This window comes from Miscanthus floridulus, chromosome 2 (assembly GCF_019320115.1).
Source record: "Miscanthus floridulus cultivar M001 chromosome 2, ASM1932011v1, whole genome shotgun sequence".
Taxonomy (NCBI): domain Eukaryota; kingdom Viridiplantae; phylum Streptophyta; class Magnoliopsida; order Poales; family Poaceae; genus Miscanthus; species Miscanthus floridulus.
In genome coordinates, this window is record NC_089581.1 from 44822642 (window position 1) to 44847610 (window position 24969).

Consider the following 24969-nt stretch of genomic DNA (forward strand, 5'->3'; position numbering starts at 1 on the left):
CATGAAACATGACTTAAGGGCTTGATCATGGGAAGTGACATTCATGAACCATGTTCCATTTGCTAACCTAAGTATTGCCAATATATTTTTGTGACTCATATCAACCATCTACATGTATACACTCATGATCATATGCATAGACACATGGAGACATGAAATAATGAGAAAGTTGCATATGTTCAAGGAAACATGCGATAACAAGCAAATGTTGCAGATGTTTCAATCTAATGTTTCAATTGTAAATGCTTGTTTATGAATGCTTGATGCTCATGCTCATGTTATGCAAGTCTAGTTATGCAAGGCTAACACCCGAGGTGTTACAGTGTGGTGTGAGAGAAAAGTACTATTCTAGCTTATAATCCACGATCGTATACAAGCAAGCGAACAGACCGAAGGACTGCAGTGCCAGGTGTACGATCTGTGTGTCCGAGCCCAGGATACCAGTGGCCTCGAAGGGTCCTCGCCGGCTATGCGGAGTCAATTTGGTCGAGGGAGGCGACAGCGTGGCTGCGAGCCTCCATTTCATAAGCAACAAATATATGTTACACTTTAAAAGCTCATGTTGTAAGCTTCTGTTTCAATTATTGCAGATATTCTAGAGGTATGTTGCAAGTGTTTTATATAGATGTTGCAAAAGTATATCGTGATGTTGCATATATTGCAATGGTTGTTTCATTTGTTTTTTCAGACGTATGTTGCAAGAGTGTTTATCTGGATGTTGTATATGTTTTACACATATATTGCAAGTGTTTTATCTGAATGTTGTGTATATTTGCAATGATTTTAAGTATTTTTTCAGGTGTTTTTGCAAGTATTTCAGATGCATGTTTTAAGTGTTTCATTTTTCTTCATACGTATGTTGTAAGTGTTGCATCTAGATGTTTTAAAAGTAGATCGGGTGTTGCATCTCACTTCTCGCCTTCCACTGACTCACCTCAGTGCCTCTTCCTCATCTTCTCTTGTCTTGCATCCTTCTCAAACTACGGAGGGGCACGCCGGGGCTGATGGAGGGGGCGCGTCGGGGTTGGTGGCGTGGACGCGAGCGCACACGGGGGATGGTGGTGCGGACGCAAGCACGCTCCCTCCCTTTCTTTGTTATGCGGGCAGGCCAAACGTCCTAATATGGCTAGAGGGGGTGAATAGCCTATTTAAAATTCTACAAAATCACTAGAGCAATTTGATTAGTAAAACAAACGGCGAAATATAAACTTGCTTTAGCTCAACAAGGGTTGCAAGCCATCTACCCAATAATTTTAGTTGCAATGATATCTAGTCATACAAGTGGCTATATCACTACTCACTAAGAGCTCTCAAGAAGGCTACACTAAAGAGCTCCACTAGATAAAACTAAGCTACAAAGCAAGCTCTTAATTCTAGCTACACTAAAGAGCTTGCTACAACTAGTTTACGGAAAAATAATGGAGTGAGTAAGGTGATTATATCACCACGGCGAGGAATGAACCAATTACAAGATGAATACCAATTAATCACCAGGAAAAATCCAAGAGACAAGTGACACCAATTTTTCTCCTGAGGTTCATGTGCTTGCCGGCACGCTGTTTCCCGTTGTGTCGACCAACACTTGGAGGTTCGGCGCTAAGAGGTGTGCACGAATCTCGTCCACACAATTGGACACCGCAAGAATCTACCCATAATTGAAGTAACTTAATGACACGAGCAATCCACTAGAGTTACCTTTTGGCTCTCCGCCTGGAAAGGTACAAGACCCCTCACAATCACCGAAGCCAGCCACGAACAATCACAACACGTGCCAAAGCTCCTTCGCTGCTCCAAGCCATCTAGGAGGCGGCAACCACCAAGAGTAACAAGAAATCCACAGCCACAACGATCCCTAAGTGCCACTAGATGTAATCACTCAAGCAAATGCACTTAAAATCAATCACAATCTCACTATGATAATAAATCAATGATAGAGATAAGTGGAAGGTGTTTGCTTAGGCTCACAAGAATATCAAGTATGTCAAAGTGCCAAGAGTGTGAGCCCCAAGCCAGCCAAACAAATACCATCCCTGCTAGTAATGAAGTGTTAAGAAATAATTACATATAAAGTGTTAAGCTTGGCCCCCGCCTACCTGGCGATGCTCCGAAAACAAATGTCATCCCTGCTGGTAATGAAGTGAAAAAGGAAGAAGGGTGTTCTCAAGGTTTTCAAGGTAAGAAGATGTGGACATGAAATTTCTTGTCTGCGGAGTACCATGCACCCTGGATGCATGTTTGTTGGGCGCACTAGAAGAAGGTTTGAATGCAATGTTGAATATTGAGATTCGTGCGAGTAAACTTGAGCCAGTGCACCTCCACCTCTTCAAGCTAAATCTTCCACATGGAGTTGTTACAATGCGCTACGATATCACAACTTGCAGTTCCGCACACGTGTCATTTCTTGTTTCTGGCTGTGCCCAAACTTGTTTTGATATCAGCTTCTAGAGAGCCATATCAAGAGTGAAATTATTGAGAAGAGGCAGTTAGTTTGTGCTCTATTGAATAGTGAGGATAACAAGCCATCTTAATATGAGCCTTTACCATCCCTGTGCGTGACTTGTGGAGCTCCTACTTTTCAAGTCTGGATAACCCTGCCTAAATGGGCAGCACATGTTTTGAAACATCTTGCACCAGAAATCTCCTACAGAAGCTTGGTTGCACTTGGAATCACTTGGGTAAATGGTACACCAGTGTCCTCATTTGATAGGCAGGATGTTGATCGACTTCTTTTCTTTTGCTCTAACCAATGTAGAGATCAAGCTATTCAAAATGTCTCCCATGCCCCTGTATCAAGCTGGTCAGCATCATTTACTAAGGATAGAACCACTGGAAGTATCGACTCAAAACAGATGTCACTTGGTGCAAAAGGAGTTCGAGGGGATAATAAGATGTCCCCATCATTGAAACCAAGGTTAAAGCCTGCAACAATGAGACCCCTTCCCCACTCTCGCAAGCAACAAATCCATCCCTTTATGGGGTTTCCTCAAACCATCATTCATGATGCTAGTCAAGTTAAGCCTAGCTTGCCAGCACCTCATGTAAAGCACAATGTAGTACCTGTTTTCGTAGTGACTTAAAGAAAATCATCATCTAGGTCACCACCATCCTGGTCATGTGTTCAGCCATCAATCCCATTGAATCCTCTACTAATGAAGAAGCATGGGCGCAATCAGTTGCCTATCCACATTCGCTCTGAAGAAGACTTGTTGAAAGATGTCATGCAGTTTCTTCTTCATAGGGGCCAAATCCGACTTGTACCTCTAGGAGGACCGATAGAATTTCCTGATGCTGTGTTAAATGCAAAGCGTCTTGATTTATATAACTTAATAACTTATACAAACAAGTGGTATACCTTAACGCAACGCACGAACAGCTGGCTGTTCCGCTGCAACCCGAAAAGCACCCTAAATAAGAAGCGAGCAAGCCATTAATTTATGTATAGCACACTTTTTTGTGACGACATTTCCTATCCTATACATCTAGAGAAGTGTCAGACACAATTCTGGATAAAAGTGTCACAAACACTTCTAGATGTTCTGAGACATTTAATAATTCGTGAAACATTTCATCGAGAAATATGTAAATTTTTTTTAAAAAATTCAAGTTATTTCTGTGGACTCCAAACATCAGAGAAATATGTCAAATGGTTCACAAATGATCAAACTGTTCACAAATTATTCGCAAATTTCACAAATTGTCACGGCGTAGTACCTGTTCTTGCGCTGCTGCGCGCCGCGGTAGTTCCGCACCGGCCGTGTGGCCGCCACCCCCGCTGCCCACTTGGCCCTCATCGAGGCCACCGCCTTCCTCGCGAGCTCGACGATGCCACCGACGCCTTGCATCCTGGATATGAACTCGAAGTTAATAGGTAGGCAGTGAATTATTATCCAGCTAATATTAACTATGTGCAATTAGCTAGCTAACTACTATCAGCTATTGGATCAAACAGGCCTCAGAAGCGAACAAGCCCTTTATGTATAGCACACCCTTTTTCAATGATGACATTTTTCCTATCCTAGACATCTAGAGAAGTGTCAGAAACACTTCTGGATTAAAGTGTTAGAAACACTTCTAGATGTTCTGAGACATTTAATAAGTGGTGAAACATTCCACTAAGAACATCACACATTCACACTCATGGTATAGTATAACCCACTTGATTTAACCTTCATCATGATTTCACAAAAGTCAACATGTTCAAAGCAATCTTTGGCTATAAATAGCACTAGACACACACACCATATATGGTATATTGGAGGAATTCATTTTCATCTTATACAACATCTCATTTTCATCATGCGTTAATGATGGTCATTCAGAGTTTCTGCAGCCATACATGGGATGCATTTCAACTTGCACATGCCTCCTTTCGACTATACTGTGTAAGAAATAATTACGTACAAAGTGTTAAGCTTGGCCCCCACCTACTTGGCGATGCTCCGAAAACAAATGTCATCCCTGCTGGTAATGAAGTGAAAAAGGAAGAAGGGTGTTCTCAAGGTTTTCAAGGTAAGAAGATGTGAACATGAAATTTCTTGTCTGTGGAGTACCAAGCACCCTAGATGCATGTTTGTTGGGCGCACTAGGAGAAGGTTTGACTACACTGTTGAATATTGAGATTCAGGCAAGTAAATTTGAGCCAGTGCTCCTCCACCTCTTCAAGATAAATCTTCCACATGGAGTTGTTACAATGCTCATTTCTTGTTTCTGGCAGTGCCCAAACTTATTTTGATATCAGCTTCTAGAGAGCCATATCAAGAGTGAAATTATTGAGAAGAGGCAGTTAGTCATGCTCTATTGAATAGTGAGGATAACAAGCCGTCTTCATATGAGCCTTTACCATCCATGTGTGTGACTTGTGGAGCTCCTACTTTTGAAGTCTGGATAACCCTGCCTAAATGGGCAGCACAGGTTTTGAAACATCTTGCACTAGAAATCTCCTATAGAAGCTTGGTTGCACTTGGAATCACTTGGGTAAATGGTACACCAGTGTCCTCATTTGATAGGCAGGATGCTGATCGACTTCTTTTCTTTTGCTCTAACCAGTGCAGAGATCAAGCTATTCGAAATGTCTCCCATGCCCATGTATCAAGCTGGTCAGCATCCCTTACTAAGGATAGAACCACTATAAGTATCGACTCAAAACAGATGTCATTTGGTGCAAAAGGAGTTGGAGGGGATAATAAGATGTCCCCATCATTGAAACCAAGGTTAAAGCCTGCAAAAATGAGTCCCCTTCCCCACTTTCGACTATACTATGTAAGAAATAATTACATACAAAGTGTTAAGCTTGGCCCCCACCTACTTGGCGATGCTCCGAAAACAAATGTCATCCCTACTGGTAATGAAGTGAAAAAGGAAGAAGGGTGTTCTCAAGGTTTTCAAGGTAAGAAGATGTGAACATGAAATTTCTTGTCTATGGAGTACCATGCTCCCTGGATGCATGTTTGTTGGGCGCACTAGAAGAAGGTTTGAATGCACTGTTGAATATTGAGATTCATGCGTGTAAACTTGAGCCAGTGCTCCTCCACCTCTTGAAGCTAAATCTTCCACATGGAGTTGTTACAATGCGCTGCGATATCACAACTTGCAGTTCTGCACATGTGTCATTTCTTGTTTCTGGCTGTGCCCAAACTTGTTTTGATATCAGCTTCTAGAGGGCCATATCAAGAGTGAAATTATTGAGAAGAGGCAGTTAGTTTGTGCTCTATTGAATAGTGAGGATAACAAGCCATCTTAATATGAGGCTTTACCATCCATGTGCGTGACTTGTGGAGCTCCTACTTTTGAAGTCTAGATAACCCTGCCTAAATGGGCAGCACAGGTTTTGAAACATCTTGCACCAGAAATCTCCTACAGAAGCTTGGTTGCACTTGGAATCACTTGGGTAAATGGTACACCAGTGTCCTCTTTTGATAGGCAGGATGCTGATCGACTTCTTTTCTTTTGCTCTAACTAGTGCAGAGATCAAGCTATCCAAAATGTCTCCCATGCCCATGTATCATGCTGGTCAGCATCCCTTACTAAGGATAGAACCACTAGAAGTATCGACTCAAAACATATGTCATTTGGTGCAAAAGGAGTTGGAGGGGATATTAAGATGTCCCCATCATTGAAACCAAGGTTAAAGCCTGCAACAATGAGACCCCTTCCCCACTCTCGCAAGCAACAAATGCATCCCTTTATGGGGTTTCCTCAGTCCATCATTCATGATGCTAGTCAAGTTAAGCCTTGCTTGCCAGCACCTCATGTAAAGCACAATGCAGTACCTGTTTTCGTAGTGACTTAAAGAAAATCATCATCCAGGTCACCATCATCCTGGTCATGTGTTCAGCCATCAATCCCATTGAATCCTCTGCTAATGAAGAAGCATGGGTGCAATCAGTTGCCTATCCACATTCGCTCTGAAGAAGACTTGTTGAAAGATGTCATGCAGTTTCTTCTTCAAAGGGGCCAAATCCAACTTGTACCTCTAGGAGGACCGACAGAATTTCCTGATGCAGTGTTAAATGCAAAGCGTCTTGATTTATATAACTTAATAACTTATACAAACAAGTGGTATACCTTAACACAACGCACGAACAGCTGGCTGTTCCGCTGCAACCCGAAAAGCACCCTAAATAAGAAGCGAGCAAGCCATTAATTTATGTATAGCACACTTTTTTTGTGACGACATTTCCTATCCTATACATCTAGAGAAGTGCCAGAAACACTTCTGGATAAAAGTGTCAGAAACACTTCTAGATGTTCTCAGACATTTAGTAAGTGGTGAAACATTCCACCAAGAACATCACACGTTCACACTCAAGGTATAGTATAACCCACATGATTTAACCTTCATCATGATTTCACAAAAGTCAACATGTTCAAAGCAATCTTTGGCTATAAAAAGCACTAGACACACACACCATATATGGTATATTGGAGGAATTCATTTTCATCTTATACATCATCTCATTTTCATCATGCGTTAACGATGGTCATTCAGAGTTTCTGCAGCCATACATGGGATGCATTTCAACTTGCACATGCCTCCTTTCGACTATACTGTGTAAGAAATAATTACGTACAAAGTGTTAAGCTTGGCCCCCACCTACTTGGCGATGCTCCGAAAACAAATGTCATCCCTGCTGGTAATGAAGTGAAAAAGGAAGAAGGGTGTTCTCAAGGTTTTCAAGCTAAGAAGATGTGAACATGAAATTTCTTGTCTGTGGAGTACCATGCACCCTGGATGCATGTTTGTTGGGCGCACTAGAAGAAGGTTTGGATGCACCGTTGAATATTGAGATTCGTGCGAGTAAACTTGAGCCAGTGCTCTTCCACCTCTTCAAGCTAAATCTTCCACATGGAGTTGTTACAATGCGCTGCGATATCACAACTTGCAGTTCTGCACACGTGTCATTTCTTGTTTCTGGCTGTGCCCAAACTTGTTTTGATATCAGCTTCTAGAGGGCCATATCAAGAGTGAAATTATTGAGAAGAGGCAGTTAGTTTGTGCTCTATTGAATAGTGAGGATAACAAGCCATCTTAATATGAGGCTTTACCATCCATGTGCGTGACTTGTGGAGCTCCTACTTTTGAAGTCTGGATAACCCTGCCTAAATGGTCAGCACAAGTTTTGAAACATCTTGCACCAGAAATCTCCTACAGAAGCTTGGTTGCACTTGGAATCACTTGGGTAAATGGTACACCAGTGTCCTCATTTGATAGGCAGGATGCTGATCGACTTCTTTTCTTTTGCTCTAACCAGTGCAGAGATCAAGCTATTCAAAATGTCTACCATGCCCATGTATCAAGCTGGTCAGCATCCCTTACTAAGGATAGAACCACTGGAAGTATCGACTCAAAATAGATGTCATTTGGTGCAAAAGGAGTTGGAGGGGATAATAAGATGTCCCCATCATTGAAACCAAGGTTAAAGCCGGCAACAATGAGACCCCTTCCCCACTCTCGCAAGCAACAAATCCATCCCTTTATGGGGTTTCCTCAGTGCTTCATTCATGATGCTAGTCAAGTTAAGCCTAGCTTGCCAGCACCTCATGTAAAGCACAATGCAGTACCTATTTTCGTGGTGACTCAAAGAAAATCATCATCCAGGTCACCATCATCCTGGTCATGTGTTCAACCATCAATCCCATTGAATCCTCTGCCAATGAAGAAGCATGGGTGCAATCAGTTGCCTATCCACATTCGCTCTGAAGAAGACTTCTTGAAAGATGTCAAGCAGTTTCTTTTTCAGAGAGGCCAAATCCGACTTGTACCTCTAGGAGGACCGACATAATTTCCTGATGCAGTGTTAAATTCAAAGTGTCTTGATTTATATAACTTAATAACTTATACAAACAAGTGGTATACCTTAACACAATGCACGAACAGCTGGCTGTTCCGCTGCAACCCGAAAGGCACCCTAAATAAGAAGCGAGCAAGCCATTAATTTATGTATAGCACACTTTTTTTGTGACGACATTTCCTATCCTATACATCTAGAGAAGTGCCAGAAACACTTCTGGATAAAAGTGTCAGAAACACTTCTAGATGTTCTCAGACATTTAGTAAGTGGTGAAACATTCCACCAAGAACATCACACGTTCACACTCAAGGTATAGTATAACCCACATGATTTAACCTTCATCATGATTTCACAAAAGTCAACATGCTCAAAGCAATCTTTGGCTATAAAAAGCACTAGACACACACACACACCATATATGGTATATTGGAGGAATTCATTTTCATCTTATACAACATCTCATTTTCATCATGCGTTAACGATGGTCATTCAGAGTTTCTGCAGCCATACATGGGATGCATTTCAACTTGCACATACCTCCTTTCGACTATACTGTGTAAGAAATAATTACATACAAAGTGTTAAGCTTGGCCCCCACCTACTTGGCGATGCTCCGAAAACAAATGTCATCCCTGCTGGTAATGAAGTGAAAAAGGAAGAAGGGTGTTCTCAAGGTTTTCAAGCTAAGAAGATGTGAACATGAAATTTCTTGTCTGTGGAGTACCATGCACCCTGGATGCATGTTTGTTGGGCGCACTAGAAGAAGGTTTGGATGCACCGTTGAATATTGAGATTCGTGCGAGTAAACTTGAGCCAGTGCTCCTCCACCTCTTCAAGCTAAATCTTCCACATGGAGTTGTTACAATGCGCTGCGATATCACAACTTGCAGTTCTGCACACGTGTCATTTCTTGTTTCTGGCTGTGCCCAAACTTGTTTTGATATCAGCTTCTAGAGGGCCATATCAAGAGTGAAATTATTGAGAAGAGGCAGTTAGTTTGTGCTCTATTCAATAGTGAGGATAACAAGCCATCTTAAAATGAGCCTTTACCATCCATGTGCGTGACTTGTGGAGCTCCTACTTTTGAAGTCTAGATAACCCTGCCTAAATGGGCAGCACATGTTTTGAAACATCTTGCACCAGAAATCTCCTATAGAAGCTTGGTTGCACTTGGAATCACTTGGGTAAATGGTACACCAGTGTCCTCATTTGATAGGCAGAATGCTGATCGACTTCTTTTCTTTTGCTCTAACCAGTGCAGAGATCAAGCTATTCAAAAGGTCTCCCATGCCCATGTATCAAGCTGGTCAGCATCCCTTACTAAGGATAGAACCACTAGAAGTATTGACTCAAAACAGATGTCATTTGGTGCAAAAGGAGTTGGAGGGGACAATAAGATGTCCCCATCATTGAAACCAAGGTTAAAGCCTGCAACAATGAGACCCCTTCCCCACTCTCGCAAGCAACAAATGCATCCCTTTATGGGGTTTCCTCAGTCCATCATTCATGATGCTAGTCAAGTTAAGCCTAGCGTGCCAGCACCTCATGTAAAGCACAATGCAGTACCTATTTTCGTAGTGACTCAAAGAAAATCATCATCTAGGTCACCATCATCCTGGTCCTGTGTTCAGCCATCAATCCCATTGAATCCACTGCCAATGAAGAAGCATGGGTGCAATCTGTTGCCTATCCACATTTGCTATGAAGAAGACTTCTTGAAAGATGTCATGCAGTTTCTTCTTCAGAGGGGCCAAATCTGACTTGTACCTCTAGGAGGACCGACATAATTTCCTGATGCAGTGTTAAATTCAAAGCGTCTTGATTTATATAACTTAATAACTTATACAAACAAGTGGTATACCTTAACACAACGCACGAACAGCCGACTGTTCCGCTGCAGCCCAAAAAGCACCCTAAATAAGAAGCGAGCAAGCTATTAATTTATGTATAGCACACTTTTTTTGTGACGACATTTCCTATCCTATACATCTAGAGAAGTGTTAGACACACTTCTGGATAAAAGTGTCACAAACACTTCTAGATGTTCTGAGACATTTAATAAGAGGTGAAACATTTCACCGAGAAATATGTAAATTTTTTCAAAAAAAATTCAAGTTATTTCTGTGGATTCCAAACATCAGAGAAATATGTCAAATGGTTCACAAATGATCAAACTGTTCACAAATTATTCGCAAATTTCACAAATTGTCACGGCGTAGTACCTGTTCTTGCGCTGCTGCACGCCGCGGTAGTTCCGCACTGGCCGCGTGGCCGCCACCCCCGCTGCCCACTCGGCCCTCGCCGAGGCCACCGCCTTCCTCGTGAGCTCGACGATGCCACCGACGCCTTGCATCCTGGATCTGAACTCAAAGCTAATAGGTAGACAGTGAATTATTATCCAGCTAACATTGGCTATGTGCAATTAGCTAGCTAACTACTATCAGCTATTGGATCTAAACAGGCCCTCAGAAGCGAACAAGCCCTTTATGTATAGCACACCCTTTTTCTATGACGACATTTTTCCAATCCTAGACATCTAGAGAAGTGTCATAAACACTTTGGGATAAAAGTGTCAGAAACACTTCTAGATGTTCTGAGACATTTAATAAGTGGTGAAACATTCCACCAAGAACATCACACGTTCACACTCAAGGTATAGTATAACTCACATGATTTAACCTTCATCATGATTTCACAAAAGTCAACATGTTCAAAGCAATCTTTGGCTATAAATAGCACTAGACACACACACACACCATATATGGTATATTGGAGGAATTCATTTTCATCTTATACAACATCTCGTTTTCGTCATGCGTTAATGATGGTCATTCAGAGTTTCTGCAGCCATACATGGGATGCATTTCAACTTGCACATGCCTCCTTTCGACTGTACTGTGTAAGAAATAATTACGTACAAAGTGTTAAGCTTGGACCCCACCTACTTCGCGATGCTCCAAAAACAAATGTCATCCCTGCTGGTAATGAAGTGAAAAAGGAAGAAGGGTGTTCTGAAGGTTTTCACGCTACAAGAATATATGAAGAAGATGTGAACATGAAATTTCTTGTCTGTGGAGTACCATGCACCCTAGATGCATGTTTGTTGGGCACACTAGAAGAAGGTTTGAATGCACTGTTGAATATTGAGATTCGTGCGAGTAAACTTGAGCCAGTGCTCCGCCACCTCTTCATGCTAAATCTTCGACATGGAGTTGTTACAATGCGCTGCGATATCACAACTTGCAGTTCTATACACGTGTCATTTCTTGTTTCTGGCAGTGCCCAAACTTGTTTTGATATCAGCTTCTAGAGAGCCATATCAAGAGTGAAATTATTGAGAAGAGGCAGTTAGTTCGTGCTCTATTGAATAGTGAGGATAACAAGCCATCTTCATATGAGCCTTTACCATCCATGTGAGTGACTTGTGGAGCTCCTACTTTTGAAGTCTGGATAACCCTACCTAAATGGGCAGCACATGTTTTGAAACATCTTGCACCAGAAATCTCCTACAGAAGCTTGGTTGCACTTGGAATCACTTGGGTAAATGGTACACCAGTATCCTCATTTGATAGGCAGGATGCTGATCGACTTCTTTTCTTTTGCTCTAACCAGTGCAGAGATCAAGCTATTCAAAATGTCTCCCATGCCCATGTATCAAGCTGGTCAGCATCCCTTACTAAGGTAGAACCACTGGAAGTATCGACTCAAAACAGATGTCATTTGGTGCAAAAGGAGTTGGAGGGGATAATAAGATGTCCCCATCATTGAAACCAAGGTTAAAGCCTACAACAATGAGACCCCTTCCCCACTCTCGCAAGCAACAAATGCATCCCTTTATGGGGTTTCCTCAGTCCATCATTCATGATGCTAGTCAAGTTAAGCCTAGCTTGCCAGCACCTCATGTAAAGCACAATGCAGTACCTGTTTTCGTAGTGACTCAAAGAAAATCATCATCCAGGTCACCATCATCCTGGTCATGTGTTCAGCCATCAATCCCAATGAATCCTCTGCCAATGAAGAAGCATGGGTGCAATCAGTTGCCTATCCACATTCGCTCTGAAGTATACTTCTTGAAAGATGTCATGCAGTTTCTTCTTCAGAGGGGCCAAATCCGACTTGTACCTAAGGGAGGACCGATAGACTTTCCTGATGCATTGTTAAATTCAAAGCGTCTTGATTTATATAACTTAATAACTTATACAATCAAGTGGTATACCTTAACACAACGCACGAATAGCTGACTGTTCCGCTGTAGCCCGAAAAGCACCCTAAATAAGAAGCGAACAAGCCATTAATTTATGTATAGCACACTTTTTTGTGACGACATTTTCTATCCTATACATTTAGAGAAGTGTCAGACACACTTCTGGATAAAAGTGTCACAAACACTTCTAGATGTTCTAAGACATTTAATAATTGGTGAAACATTTCACCGAGAAATATGTAAAAATTTTCAAAAAACAATTCAAGTTATTTCTGTGGATTCCAAACATCAGAGAAATATGTCAAATGGTTCACAAATGATCAAACTATTCACAAATTATTCGCAAATTTCACAAATTGTCATGGCGTAGTACCTGTTCTTGCGCTACTGCACGCCGCGGTAGTTTCGCACCGGTCGCGTGGCCGCCACCCCCGCCGCCCACTCGGCCCTCGCCGAGGCCGCCGCCTTCCTCGCGAGCTCGACGATGCCACCGACGCCTTGCATCCTGGATCAGAACTCGAAGTTAATAGGTAGACAGTGAATTATTATCCAGCTAATATTAGCTATGTGCAATTAGCTAGCTAACTACTATCGGCTATTGGATCCAAACAGGCCCTCAGAAGCGAACAAGCCCTTTATGTATAGCACACCCTTTTTCTATGACGACATTTTTCCTATTCTAGACATCTAGAGAAGTGTTAGAAACACTTCTGGATAAAAGTGTCAGAAACACTTCTAGATGTTCTGAGACATTTAATAAGTGGTGAAACATTCCACCAAGAACATCACACGTTCACACTCAAGGTATAGTATAACCCACATGATTTAACCTTCATCATGATTTCACAAAAGTCAACATGTTCAAAGCAATCTTTGGCTATAAATAGCACTAGACACACACACCATATATGGTATATTGGAGGAATTCATTTTCATCATGCGTTAACGATGGTCATTCAGAGTTTCTGCAGCCATACATGGGATGCATTTCAACTTGCACATGCCTCCTTTCGACTATACTGTGTAAGAAATAATTACGTACAAAGTGTTAAGCTTGGCCCCCACCTACTTGGCGATGCTCCGAAAACAAATGTCATCCCTGCTGGTAATGAAGTGAAAAAGGAAGAAGGGTGTTCTCAAGGTTTTCAAGCTAAGAAGATGTGAACATGAAATTTCTTGTCTGTGGAGTACCATGCACCCTGGATGCATGTTTGTTGGGCGCACTAGAAGAAGGTTTGGATGCACCGTTGAATATTGAGATTCGTGCGAGTAAACTTGAGCCAGTGCTCTTCCACCTCTTCAAGCTAAATCTTCCACATGGAGTTGTTACAATGCGCTGCGATATCACAACTTGCAGTTCTGCACACGTGTCATTTCTTGTTTCTGGCTGTGCCCAAACTTGTTTTGATATCAGCTTCTAGAGGGCCATATCAAGAGTGAAATTATTGAGAAGAGGCAGTTAGTTTGTGCTCTATTCAATAGTGAGGATAACAAGCCATCTTAAAATGAGCCTTTACCATCCATGTGCGTGACTTGTGGAGCTCCTACTTTTGAAGTCTAGATAACCCTGCCTAAATGGGCAGCACATGTTTTGAAACATCTTGCACCAGAAATCTCCTATAGAAGCTTGGTTGCACTTGGAATCACTTGGGTAAATGGTACACCAGTGTCCTCATTTGATAGGCAGAATGCTGATCGACTTCTTTTCTTTTGCTCTAACCAGTGCAGAGATCAAGCTATTCAAAAGGTCTCCCATGCCCATGTATCAAGCTGGTCAGCATCCCTTACTAAGGATAGAACCACTAGAAGTATTGACTCAAAACAGATGTCATTTGGTGCAAAAGGAGTTGGAGGGGACAATAAGATGTCCCCATCATTGAAACCAAGGTTAAAGCCTGCAACAATGAGACCCCTTCCCCACTCTCGCAAGCAACAAATGCATCCCTTTATGGGGTTTCCTCAGTCCATCATTCATGATGCTAGTCAAGTTAAGCCTAGCGTGCCAGCACCTCATGTAAAGCACAATGCAGTACCTGTTTTCGTAGTGACTCAAAGAAAATCATCATCTAGGTCACCATCATCCTGGTCCTGTGTTCAGCCATCAATCCCATTGAATCCACTGCCAATGAAGAAGCATGGGTGCAATCTGTTGCCTATCCACATTTGCTATGAAGAAGACTTCTTGAAAGATGTCATGCAGTTTCTTCTTCAGAGGGGCCAAATCTGACTTGTACCTCTAGGAGGACCGACATAATTTCCTGATGCAGTGTTAAATTCAAAGCGTCTTGATTTATATAACTTAATAACTTATACAAACAAGTGGTATACCTTAACACAACGCACGAACAGCCGACTGTTCCGCTGCAGCCCAAAAAGCACCCTAAATAAGAAGCGAGCAAGCTATTAATTTATGTATAGCACACTTTTTTTGTGACGACATTTCCTATCCTATACATCTAGAGAAGTGTTAGACACACTTCTGGATAAAAGTGTCACAAACACTTCTAGATGTTCTGAGACATTTAATAAGAGGTGAAACATTTCACCGAGAAATATGTAAATTTTTTCAAAAAAAATTCAAGTTATTTCTGTGGATTCCAAACATCAGAGAAATATGTCAAATGGTTCACAAATGATCAAACTGTTCACAAATTATTCGCAAATTTCACAAATTGTCACGGCGTAGTACCTGTTCTTGCGCTGCTGCACGCCGCGGTAGTTCCGCACTGGCCGCGTGGCCGCCACCCCCCGCTGCCCACTCGGCCCTCGCCGAGGCCACCGCCTTCCTCGTGAGCTCGACGATGCCACCGACGCCTTGCATCCTGGATCTGAACTCAAAGCTAATAGGTAGACAGTGAATTATTATCCAGCTAACATTGGCTATGTGCAATTAGCTAGCTAACTACTATCAGCTATTGGATCTAAACAGGCCCTCAGAAGCGAACAAGCCCTTTATGTATAGCACACCCTTTTTCTATGACGACATTTTTCCAATCCTAGACATCTAGAGAAGTGTCATAAACACTTTGGGATAAAAGTGTCAGAAACACTTCTAGATGTTCTGAGACATTTAATAAGTGGTGAAACATTCCACCAAGAACATCACACGTTCACACTCAAGGTATAGTATAACTCACATGATTTAACCTTCATCATGATTTCACAAAAGTCAACATGTTCAAAGCAATCTTTGGCTATAAATAGCACTAGACACACACACACACCATATATGGTATATTGGAGGAATTCATTTTCATCTTATACAACATCTCGTTTTCGTCATGCGTTAATGATGGTCATTCAGAGTTTCTGCAGCCATACATGGGATGCATTTCAACTTGCACATGCCTCCTTTCGACTGTACTGTGTAAGAAATAATTACGTACAAAGTGTTAAGCTTGGACCCCACCTACTTCGCGATGCTCCAAAAACAAATGTCATCCCTGCTGGTAATGAAGTGAAAAAGGAAGAAGGGTGTTCTGAAGGTTTTCACGCTACAAGAATATATGAAGAAGATGTGAACATGAAATTTCTTGTCTGTGGAGTACCATGCACCCTAGATGCATGTTTGTTGGGCACACTAGAAGAAGGTTTGAATGCACTGTTGAATATTGAGATTCGTGCGAGTAAACTTGAGCCAGTGCTCCGCCACCTCTTCATGCTAAATCTTCGACATGGAGTTGTTACAATGCGCTGCGATATCACAACTTGCAGTTCTATACACGTGTCATTTCTTGTTTCTGGCAGTGCCCAAACTTGTTTTGATATCAGCTTCTAGAGAGCCATATCAAGAGTGAAATTATTGAGAAGAGGCAGTTAGTTCGTGCTCTATTGAATAGTGAGGATAACAAGCCATCTTCATATGAGCCTTTACCATCCATGTGAGTGACTTGTGGAGCTCCTACTTTTGAAGTCTGGATAACCCTACCTAAATGGGCAGCACATGTTTTGAAACATCTTGCACCAGAAATCTCCTACAGAAGCTTGGTTGCACTTGGAATCACTTGGGTAAATGGTACACCAGTATCCTCATTTGATAGGCAGGATGCTGATCGACTTCTTTTCTTTTGCTCTAACCAGTGCAGAGATCAAGCTATTCAAAATGTCTCCCATGCCCATGTATCAAGCTGGTCAGCATCCCTTACTAAGGTAGAACCACTGGAAGTATCGACTCAAAACAGATGTCATTTGGTGCAAAAGGAGTTGGAGGGGATAATAAGATGTCCCCATCATTGAAACCAAGGTTAAAGCCTACAACAATGAGACCCCTTCCCCACTCTCGCAAGCAACAAATGCATCCCTTTATGGGGTTTCCTCAGTCCATCATTCATGATGCTAGTCAAGTTAAGCCTAGCTTGCCAGCACCTCATGTAAAGCACAATGCAGTACCTGTTTTCGTAGTGACTCAAAGAAAATCATCATCCAGGTCACCATCATCCTGGTCATGTGTTCAGCCATCAATCCCAATGAATCCTCTGCCAATGAAGAAGCATGGGTGCAATCAGTTGCCTATCCACATTCGCTCTGAAGTATACTTCTTGAAAGATGTCATGCAGTTTCTTCTTCAGAGGGGCCAAATCCGACTTGTACCTAAGGGAGGACCGATAGACTTTCCTGATGCATTGTTAAATTCAAAGCGTCTTGATTTATATAACTTAATAACTTATACAATCAAGTGGTATACCTTAACACAACGCACGAATAGCTGACTGTTCCGCTGTAGCCCGAAAAGCACCCTAAATAAGAAGCGAACAAGCCATTAATTTATGTATAGCACACTTTTTTGTGACGACATTTTCTATCCTATACATTTAGAGAAGTGTCAGACACACTTCTGGATAAAAGTGTCACAAACACTTCTAGATGTTCTAAGACATTTAATAATTGGTGAAACATTTCACCGAGAAATATGTAAAAATTTTCAAAAAACAATTCAAGTTATTTCTGTGGATTCCAAACATCAGAGAAATATGTCAAATGGTTCACAAATGATCAAACTATTCACAAATTATTCGCAAATTTCACAAATTGTCATGGCGTAGTACCTGTTCTTGCGCTACTGCACGCCGCGGGTAGTTTCGCACCGGTCGCGTGGCCGCCACCCCCGCCGCCCACTCGGCCCTCGCCGAGGCCGCCGCCTTCCTCGCGAGCTCGACGATGCCACCGACGCCTTGCATCCTGGATCAGAACTCGAAGTTAATAGGTAGACAGTGAATTATTATCCAGCTAATATTAGCTATGTGCAATTAGCTAGCTAACTACTATCGGCTATTGGATCCAAACAGGCCCTCAGAAGCGAACAAGCCCTTTATGTATAGCACACCCTTTTTCTATGACGACATTTTTCCTATTCTAGACATCTAGAGAAGTGTTAGAAACACTTCTGGATAAAAGTGTCAGAAACACTTCTAGATGTTCTGAGACATTTAATAAGTGGTGAAACATTCCACCAAGAACATCACACGTTCACACTCAAGGTATAGTATAACCCACATGATTTAACCTTCATCATGATTTCACAAAAGTCAACATGTTCAAAGCAATCTTTGGCTATAAATAGCACTAGACACACACACCATATATGGTATATTGGAGGAATTCATTTTCATCATGCGTTAACGATGGTCATTCAGAGTTTCTGCAGCCATACATGGGATGCATTTCAACTTGCACATGCCTCCTTTCGACTATACTGTGTAAGAAATAATTACGTACAAAGTGTTAAGCTTGGCCCCCACCTACTTGGCGATGCTCCGAAAACAAATGTCATCCCTGCTGGTAATGAAGTGAAAAAGGAAGAAGGGTGTTCTCAAGGTTTTCAAGCTAAGAAGATGTGAACATGAAATTTCTTGTCTGTGGAGTACCATGCACCCTGGATGCATGTTTGTTGGGCGCACTAGAAGGTTTGGATGCACCGTTGAATATTGAGATTCGTGCGAGTAAACTTGAGCCAGTGCTCCTCCACCTCTTCAAGCTAAATCTTCCACATGGAGTTGTTACAATGCGCTGCGATATCACAACTTGCAGTTCTGCACACGTGTCATTTCTTGTTTCTGGCAGTGCCCAAACTTGTTTTGATATCAGCTTCTAGAGAGCCATATCAAGAGTGAAATTATTGAGAAGAGGCGGTTAGTTCGTGCTCTATTGAATAGTGAGGATAACAAGCCATCTTCATATGAGCCTTTACCATCCATGTGCATGACTTGTGGAGCTCCTACTTTTGAAGTCTGGATAACCCTACCTAAGTGGGCAGCACAGGTTTTGAAACATCTTGCGCCAGAACTCTCCCACGGAAGCTTGGTTGCACTTGGAATCAGTTGGGTAAATGGTACACCAGTGTCCTCATTTGATAGGCAGGATTCTGATCGACTTCTTTTCTTTTGCTCTAACCAGTGCAGAGATCAAGCTATTCAAAATGTCTCATATGCCCATGTATCAATTGGAGGGGATAATAAGATGTCCCCATCATTGGAACCAAGGTTAAAGCCTGCAATAATGAGACCCCTTCCCCACTCTCGCAAGCAACAAATGCATCGCTTTATGGGGTTTCCTCAGTCCATCATTCATGATGCTAGTCAAGTCAAGCCTAGCTTGCCAGCGCCTCCTGTAAAGGACAATGCAGAAAATCATCATCCAGGTCACCATCATCCTGGTCATGTGTTCAGCCATCAATCCCATTGAATCCTCTGGCAATGAAGAAGCATGGGTGCAATCAGTTGCCTATCCACATTTGCTCTGAAGAAGACTTCTTAAAAGATGTCATGCAGTCAAAGTAAAAAAAAAGCGTTAGGCGATATCTAGTGGTAAGCTCCTGCCTAGAGCTTAGGCACGCCTAGGCAAGCCTACGCGTTCTCAGCGTTTCCTAGGCGATGCAGAATTGTAGAGACATGCAAAGGAGCAGAGGAGACAAAGAGACAGCAAGACAAGGAGCAGAGGAGACAGGGAGACAAGCATACAGGGAGCAGAGGAGACAAATTGATCGTATCGGCCTGCGCGGCGAGAGTGGTCGCATCAGAGGGAAGCGGCAGCTCAGGGGCCATAGAGATAGGGAGATAGGGAGTTGAAGGAGACTGCAGGATCTTAAGAGTCTCGTGATACCATGATAGAGGATGAGCTAGCTCTTGTATTCATACATGTTGAGTAAACCAAATTACAGGGATTTAGATAGGAGCTAGACTAACACAAGAGAGAGAGAGAGGGGGAAGCACACAGGCGACAGCCAGGGAAGATTCCCAGGCATCAGCCATCTAGCAGCAAAACGAGAAGTAAATACTAGTAGTAAAGAGGGGGAGTAAGTAGTGACAGCCAGGCGAGGTTCCTAGGCAGTCAGCTAGTAATAAAGGAAGTAGTAAACATGCTAACAAAAATATCATGACACACAGTAATGGAATAGATGGTGCAACCTTTTGCAGGTGGTTGCCTCCATGGACTGGCCACAAGTCACGACATATAATGCTCTGGCCTCGGCAAAAACACATAGGGAGGAGATGACACATAATCTCTTCTGGACTGGTACTGATCCAGAGAAGGGCACTCCAGTAAATGGTAGAACGATAAGGTAATTTGCATCGTTTGTGTTCATAAGTAGGTGGCATTGCTGTACATGTATAACTTAGGAGTAGAATGTGTGGTAGTATAATTATAGATGGACTTGTACTCTGTGAGGGCCAAAACTCGGTGCTGTTTTAATTTGCTGGTTATGGATGAAACGTGGATAATTAGCTAAGTGGTTGTATTTTAATACGGGCTTAATAAAATTATTACCAACATTAATTTAAATTATGGATGCCATGGATGTCATGGACCATTCTCATGGTTGTTTCCCATGAACATTTCATAATTTTTCCCCGTTGCAAAGCACAGGCATTTTTGCTAGTATAACTTAATAAATTATACAAAGAAGTGGTATACCTTAACACAATGCACGAATAGCTGACTGTTCCGCTGCAGCCACAAAAGCACCCTAAATAAGAAGCGAACAAGCCCTTAATTTATGTATAGCACACTTTTTTTGTGACGACATTTCCTATCCTATACATCTAGAGAAGTGTCAGACACACTTCTGGATAAAAGTGTCACAAACACTTCTAGATGTTCAGAGACATTTAATAAGTGGTGAAACATTCCACCGAGAAATATGTCAAAATTAAAAAAAAAATCAAATTATTTCTGTGGATTCCAAACATCAGAGAAATATGTCAAATTGTTCACAAATTATCAAATTGTTGACAAATTATGTTCCATATCATGGCGTAGTACCTGTTCTTGCGCTGCTGCACGCCGCTGTAGTTCCGCACCGACCGTGGGGCCGCCACCCACGCCGCCCACTCAGTCGTCGCCGAGGCCGCCGCCTTCCTTGCGAGCTCGATGATGCCACCGACGCCTTGCATCCTGGTCTGTGTTCAGCCATCAATCCCATTTAATCCTCTGCCAACGAAGAAGCATGGGTGCAATCCGTTGCCTATCCACATTTGCTCTGAAGAAGACTTCTTGAAAGATGTCATGCAGTTTCTACTTCAGAGGGGCCAAATCCGACTTGTTCCACAGGGAGGACTGGCAGAATTTCCTGATGCAGTGTTAAATTCAAAGCGTCTTGATTTATATAACTTAATAACTTATACAAACAAGTGGTATACCTTAACACAATGCACGAATAGCTGACTGTTCCGCTGCAGCCCGAAAAGCACCCTAAATCAGAAGCGAACAAGCCCTTAATTTATGTATAGCACACTTTTTTTGTGACGACATTTCCTATCCTAGACATCTAGAGAAGTGTCAGCAGAAACATTTCTAAATGTTCTGAGACATTTAGTAAGTGGTGAAATATTCCACTCAGAACATCACACATTCACACTCAAGGTATAGTATAACATACATGATTTAACCTTCATCATGATTTCACAAAAGTCAACATGTTCAAAGCAATCTTCGGCTATAAATAGCACTAGACACGCACACCAGCGGTGTGTTCTACTTTAAGTAAACACTCCTCAGCCTCGTTTAGGGTCTAACCCCACAGGTGATCAACTAAGAAAAGCACAATAATTGTGAATCATTTTATCCCAGACAATTTTAACGAATTCCCAAGAGCTGTCAGCATGTACCTTTGGCATCAACTTTGCACTCCTAGCTCGAAGGATAATCCTTCCCAGGCAATTGTGGCCTCTGACGCCTCCTTCTCTATAAGGCGATTGAGCAATCATGGCTAAAGAAACATTGGCTCCATCTTTCCAGCACCATTGACCACCAGAGATAGACAAAAACCATCAAGCACACGCAAGGTTTCAGCTCCGGCTGCAAGCTGAGCAACGTCTTTTCAGTGTCATCCACTACATTGCTCAATTACCATGTTCACAAAGCCTTATCAACCTTCTTGATACATATCTGGGTCCTGAATCCTGACACATGTGTTAGGCATTTCAAAGTCCAGCAGCCACTCTAGCAGAAGCATCATATCCCCCGAATGCCAGTAGACTCAAGACTGGCTAAAGCGGCATGCATTGTAATAGAAACCCAGGAAGCGTGAACGTGTCATGAGACTTCAGTTCAAGGCGAAGTCTATGTTTCATGTGCCACAAGTGACTCCCACTTTATGGCCTTATGGGTCACACACAACCCTAGCATGGCATCAGTAGAAGGTAAATGTGAGAAAACCTTCCCAAGTCCAAACTTTGATAACTACGAATAAGGACGACGTTGAAGATAATGGAATCACCATGCTTGTATCTAAAGATGAGTGTTCCAAAAAAAGACATAAGGGCATGTTTCTATTGCTAATATACAGCAAACGACAATAAATGCAGTGAAGGTCTAGAAAGGTAAAACCAAGATGCATTGGTCAACTAATGAACTTGTTAATTATCCACAAATTCACAGCCACAGCTGATCTAAACCTCCCAGGCTTTTATTCTGGAGTGGAGATTATAGGGTCTCAAATATTCTGTGGCAAATTCTCATAGCTTCAATGAAAGAGCAATATGTAAAAGAGGGAATTGTGCTAATGCAAAAAAAAGGCAATATGACTTGTACCACATGTATACAAATATATAATATAAGTTCATATATTGTATAGAGACACTAATATTTGTACTAAGATAATTCCTATACAAGCAGTGAGACACATGTAGCAGGTCAAAGACGAAGTTTAATGTGCTACGTACTTACTAATATATCAGCTTGTTTAAATCACAGCACACGATTGTTTAGTTCCTTTAAGTAGATAACAAGCTAAATAAAGTAATTTTACTTTTGCAGTAGTTTATATCATCTAATTAGAAAATGGATATGACACCAACATGCACTAATGGTTAAAGGTTGAAACTAAAAATCACTACTATTCTAGCTAGCAAAGCTTCCCTGACACGAGAACCAATTGTTCACTCTCCAAATGGGTATGTATATTAGGCAAAGGATATAGTTTAACGGCTCATTCACAAGGTTATCAGGAGTATTTATGTTACCAGTTTGGTTTAAGTATAGGAAAACAATGCTGTTATCTAGGCGATTGGGTGCTAGCATAGTTCCCATTGTAAAGACTAGAACCCAACAGCCAATAAAAAGAACAACCCACAGGAGCATTTACTCAAACATTGTAAGCGACAAGTTTGTGCAATATAGTACAAGAGAACCTGCAACACCTAGAGTTGCACTACAATGGCCCTGTTTAGAACAGCTTATTGGGCTGTTTTGCTTAAAAGCTAAACGGGGGGCAAATGCGTAGCTTGGCCTTATTTTTTTCAGTGTTTTTTTTGCAAATGAACTAGGACTGGCCTTTTCCAACAAGCCCACAGAGAGGAGCTTTTCCCGTTCCCAGAGGTTCAATTCCTCCTCCGCCTTTCCTCGCGCGATTCTGACTCTACCGTTTCTCGCCCGAGAGGCCGCTGTCCCACGCCAAAGCACCCCTCCCCCGCTGGAGCCCCTCCCCAGCCGGAACAGACAGGCACCCCCAGTCCTGTACGGTGGTGAAATATTTCTCAATTTAGGTTTCAGTAAGGAGCTGCAGAAGGGACTTAACTCCCTTGTCATCCTTAGCACTTGGTTTTATGGAATCATCATAATATATGTCTTTGATGGGGTCCCTCCCTGCTTGGCTAGAGCTTCGCTAGCGAAGAGCTGCAGTTTTGGAGTTTGGCCAGGGCTCAAAGTATTTCTTACCTCATGGCCCTTGTGCCGGAGTAGTGCGATGCTTTGGACAGGGTCATTTATGTTTTCCTCCCGGTGTGTGTGAGGGCTCTTCCCATTGTTTCCTCTAAGATAATGATACACTGCTCTCCTGTGCGTTCAAGAAAAAATTCTCAATTTCAAGCAAATGTTTCAAAAATTGTCTAAATGATGTGATCGGCACAGAAAAGCTTAACACATACAAGCTAGCTAAAAAATTATAGTCTTGATTTATGGCATATTGTATGTTCAGCATGTAAATCTAAAAGAATTTAGTTCACAACAAAATGAATACTCTTGTTCAATTATGCTAGTTCAGACTTAAAATACTACAATTAATAGATACACCTGACATGGTAAGCAAGTAAGGTTGCCAACCCAACAACAAAACTCGAGCTTTCGGCGCATGCAGGCAAACAATAAATGGTACATTTTGTGTCACAAGTTTACCACATAACTCGTTATGGTATTGGACACAAACAGAAGCAACGCTACAGTGACTACAATAACCCTGAGTGGTTGAGTTGCAGTTTCTACATTGCTTCCCTTGGTGTCAACCCTCCCTTGTCTAAGCATCCTCCTTCCCTGCTACTTCAAGGCAATTGTGTCCTTTGATACATCATTAATTATCTCTAATGCTGCAATTGCGGCTAAAGAAACAACACTGCCTCCATCTTACCAGCACTATTGTCCACCAGCAACCGACATAACCTAACAAGAACACGCCACAACAAGCTTCAGCTGCAAGCCAAGCAGTGACTATTCAAACTTCATCGACTGCCTCACTTGCCATAAACACCCCACTAATATCTCTACTAATCCTGGAAGGTCCAAATAATACAACCGATTAGCAAAGCTCCAAACTAAAACACCAGTATACATTGGTGAAAACTTCTAGCGCTTATGAATCCTTAATGTGAAGCCTCAACAACCGTGGTTAACAACTTTGATTGTAACAAGAGTAAAGAGACATCTCAATTTTATGTTATCCATGCTATGTCGGATAAAATGACATTGCATCTATGTCCACTGCAAAACCTTACAACTTGTGCCCACCAGTCCCCGATCCATGTGTAAATCCTAGCATTGCCCACATTGCTAAAGCTGGCTGTATCAGAAACTTTGGCATAGCTAAGCAAAGTGTGTCATGAGACGCTAGAGCCACCGAGGCAACTAGGTGCCATCAAACATGGCAATATACCTCAGAGCAAGGCTAATAATACAGCCGGCTTGCTGGCTGTAAGGTTCCTTGCAGCCTTCTCTCAGCCCACTCATATAATAGTTAGCTCTTTACAGTTAATACATGGTCCACTT

The 24969-nt window shown here is 42.1% G+C and overlaps 10 pseudogenes; all 10 read left to right on the plus strand.

Moving 5' to 3' along the window:
* The first annotated feature begins 1978 nt into the window (after positions 1-1978).
* LOC136536440 (AT-rich interactive domain-containing protein 4-like) lies at positions 1979-3431 on the plus strand (annotated as a pseudogene).
* Positions 3432-3849: 418 nt separating this feature from the next.
* Positions 3850-5400, plus strand: LOC136536441 (AT-rich interactive domain-containing protein 4-like; annotated as a pseudogene).
* A 358-nt stretch (positions 5401-5758) lies between these two features.
* Positions 5759-6643, plus strand: LOC136536442 (AT-rich interactive domain-containing protein 4-like; annotated as a pseudogene).
* A 270-nt stretch (positions 6644-6913) lies between these two features.
* On the plus strand, positions 6914-7853 carry LOC136538655 (AT-rich interactive domain-containing protein 4-like; annotated as a pseudogene).
* LOC136536443 (AT-rich interactive domain-containing protein 4-like) lies at positions 7854-8435 on the plus strand (annotated as a pseudogene).
* A 199-nt stretch (positions 8436-8634) lies between these two features.
* On the plus strand, positions 8635-10231 carry LOC136536444 (AT-rich interactive domain-containing protein 4-like; annotated as a pseudogene).
* A 746-nt stretch (positions 10232-10977) lies between these two features.
* Positions 10978-12532, plus strand: LOC136536445 (AT-rich interactive domain-containing protein 4-like; annotated as a pseudogene).
* Positions 12533-12979: 447 nt separating this feature from the next.
* LOC136536446 (AT-rich interactive domain-containing protein 4-like) lies at positions 12980-14902 on the plus strand (annotated as a pseudogene).
* A 747-nt stretch (positions 14903-15649) lies between these two features.
* Positions 15650-17204, plus strand: LOC136536447 (AT-rich interactive domain-containing protein 4-like; annotated as a pseudogene).
* Positions 17205-18005: 801 nt separating this feature from the next.
* Positions 18006-21156, plus strand: LOC136536448 (AT-rich interactive domain-containing protein 4-like; annotated as a pseudogene).
* Positions 21157-24969: the final 3813 nt, after the last annotated feature.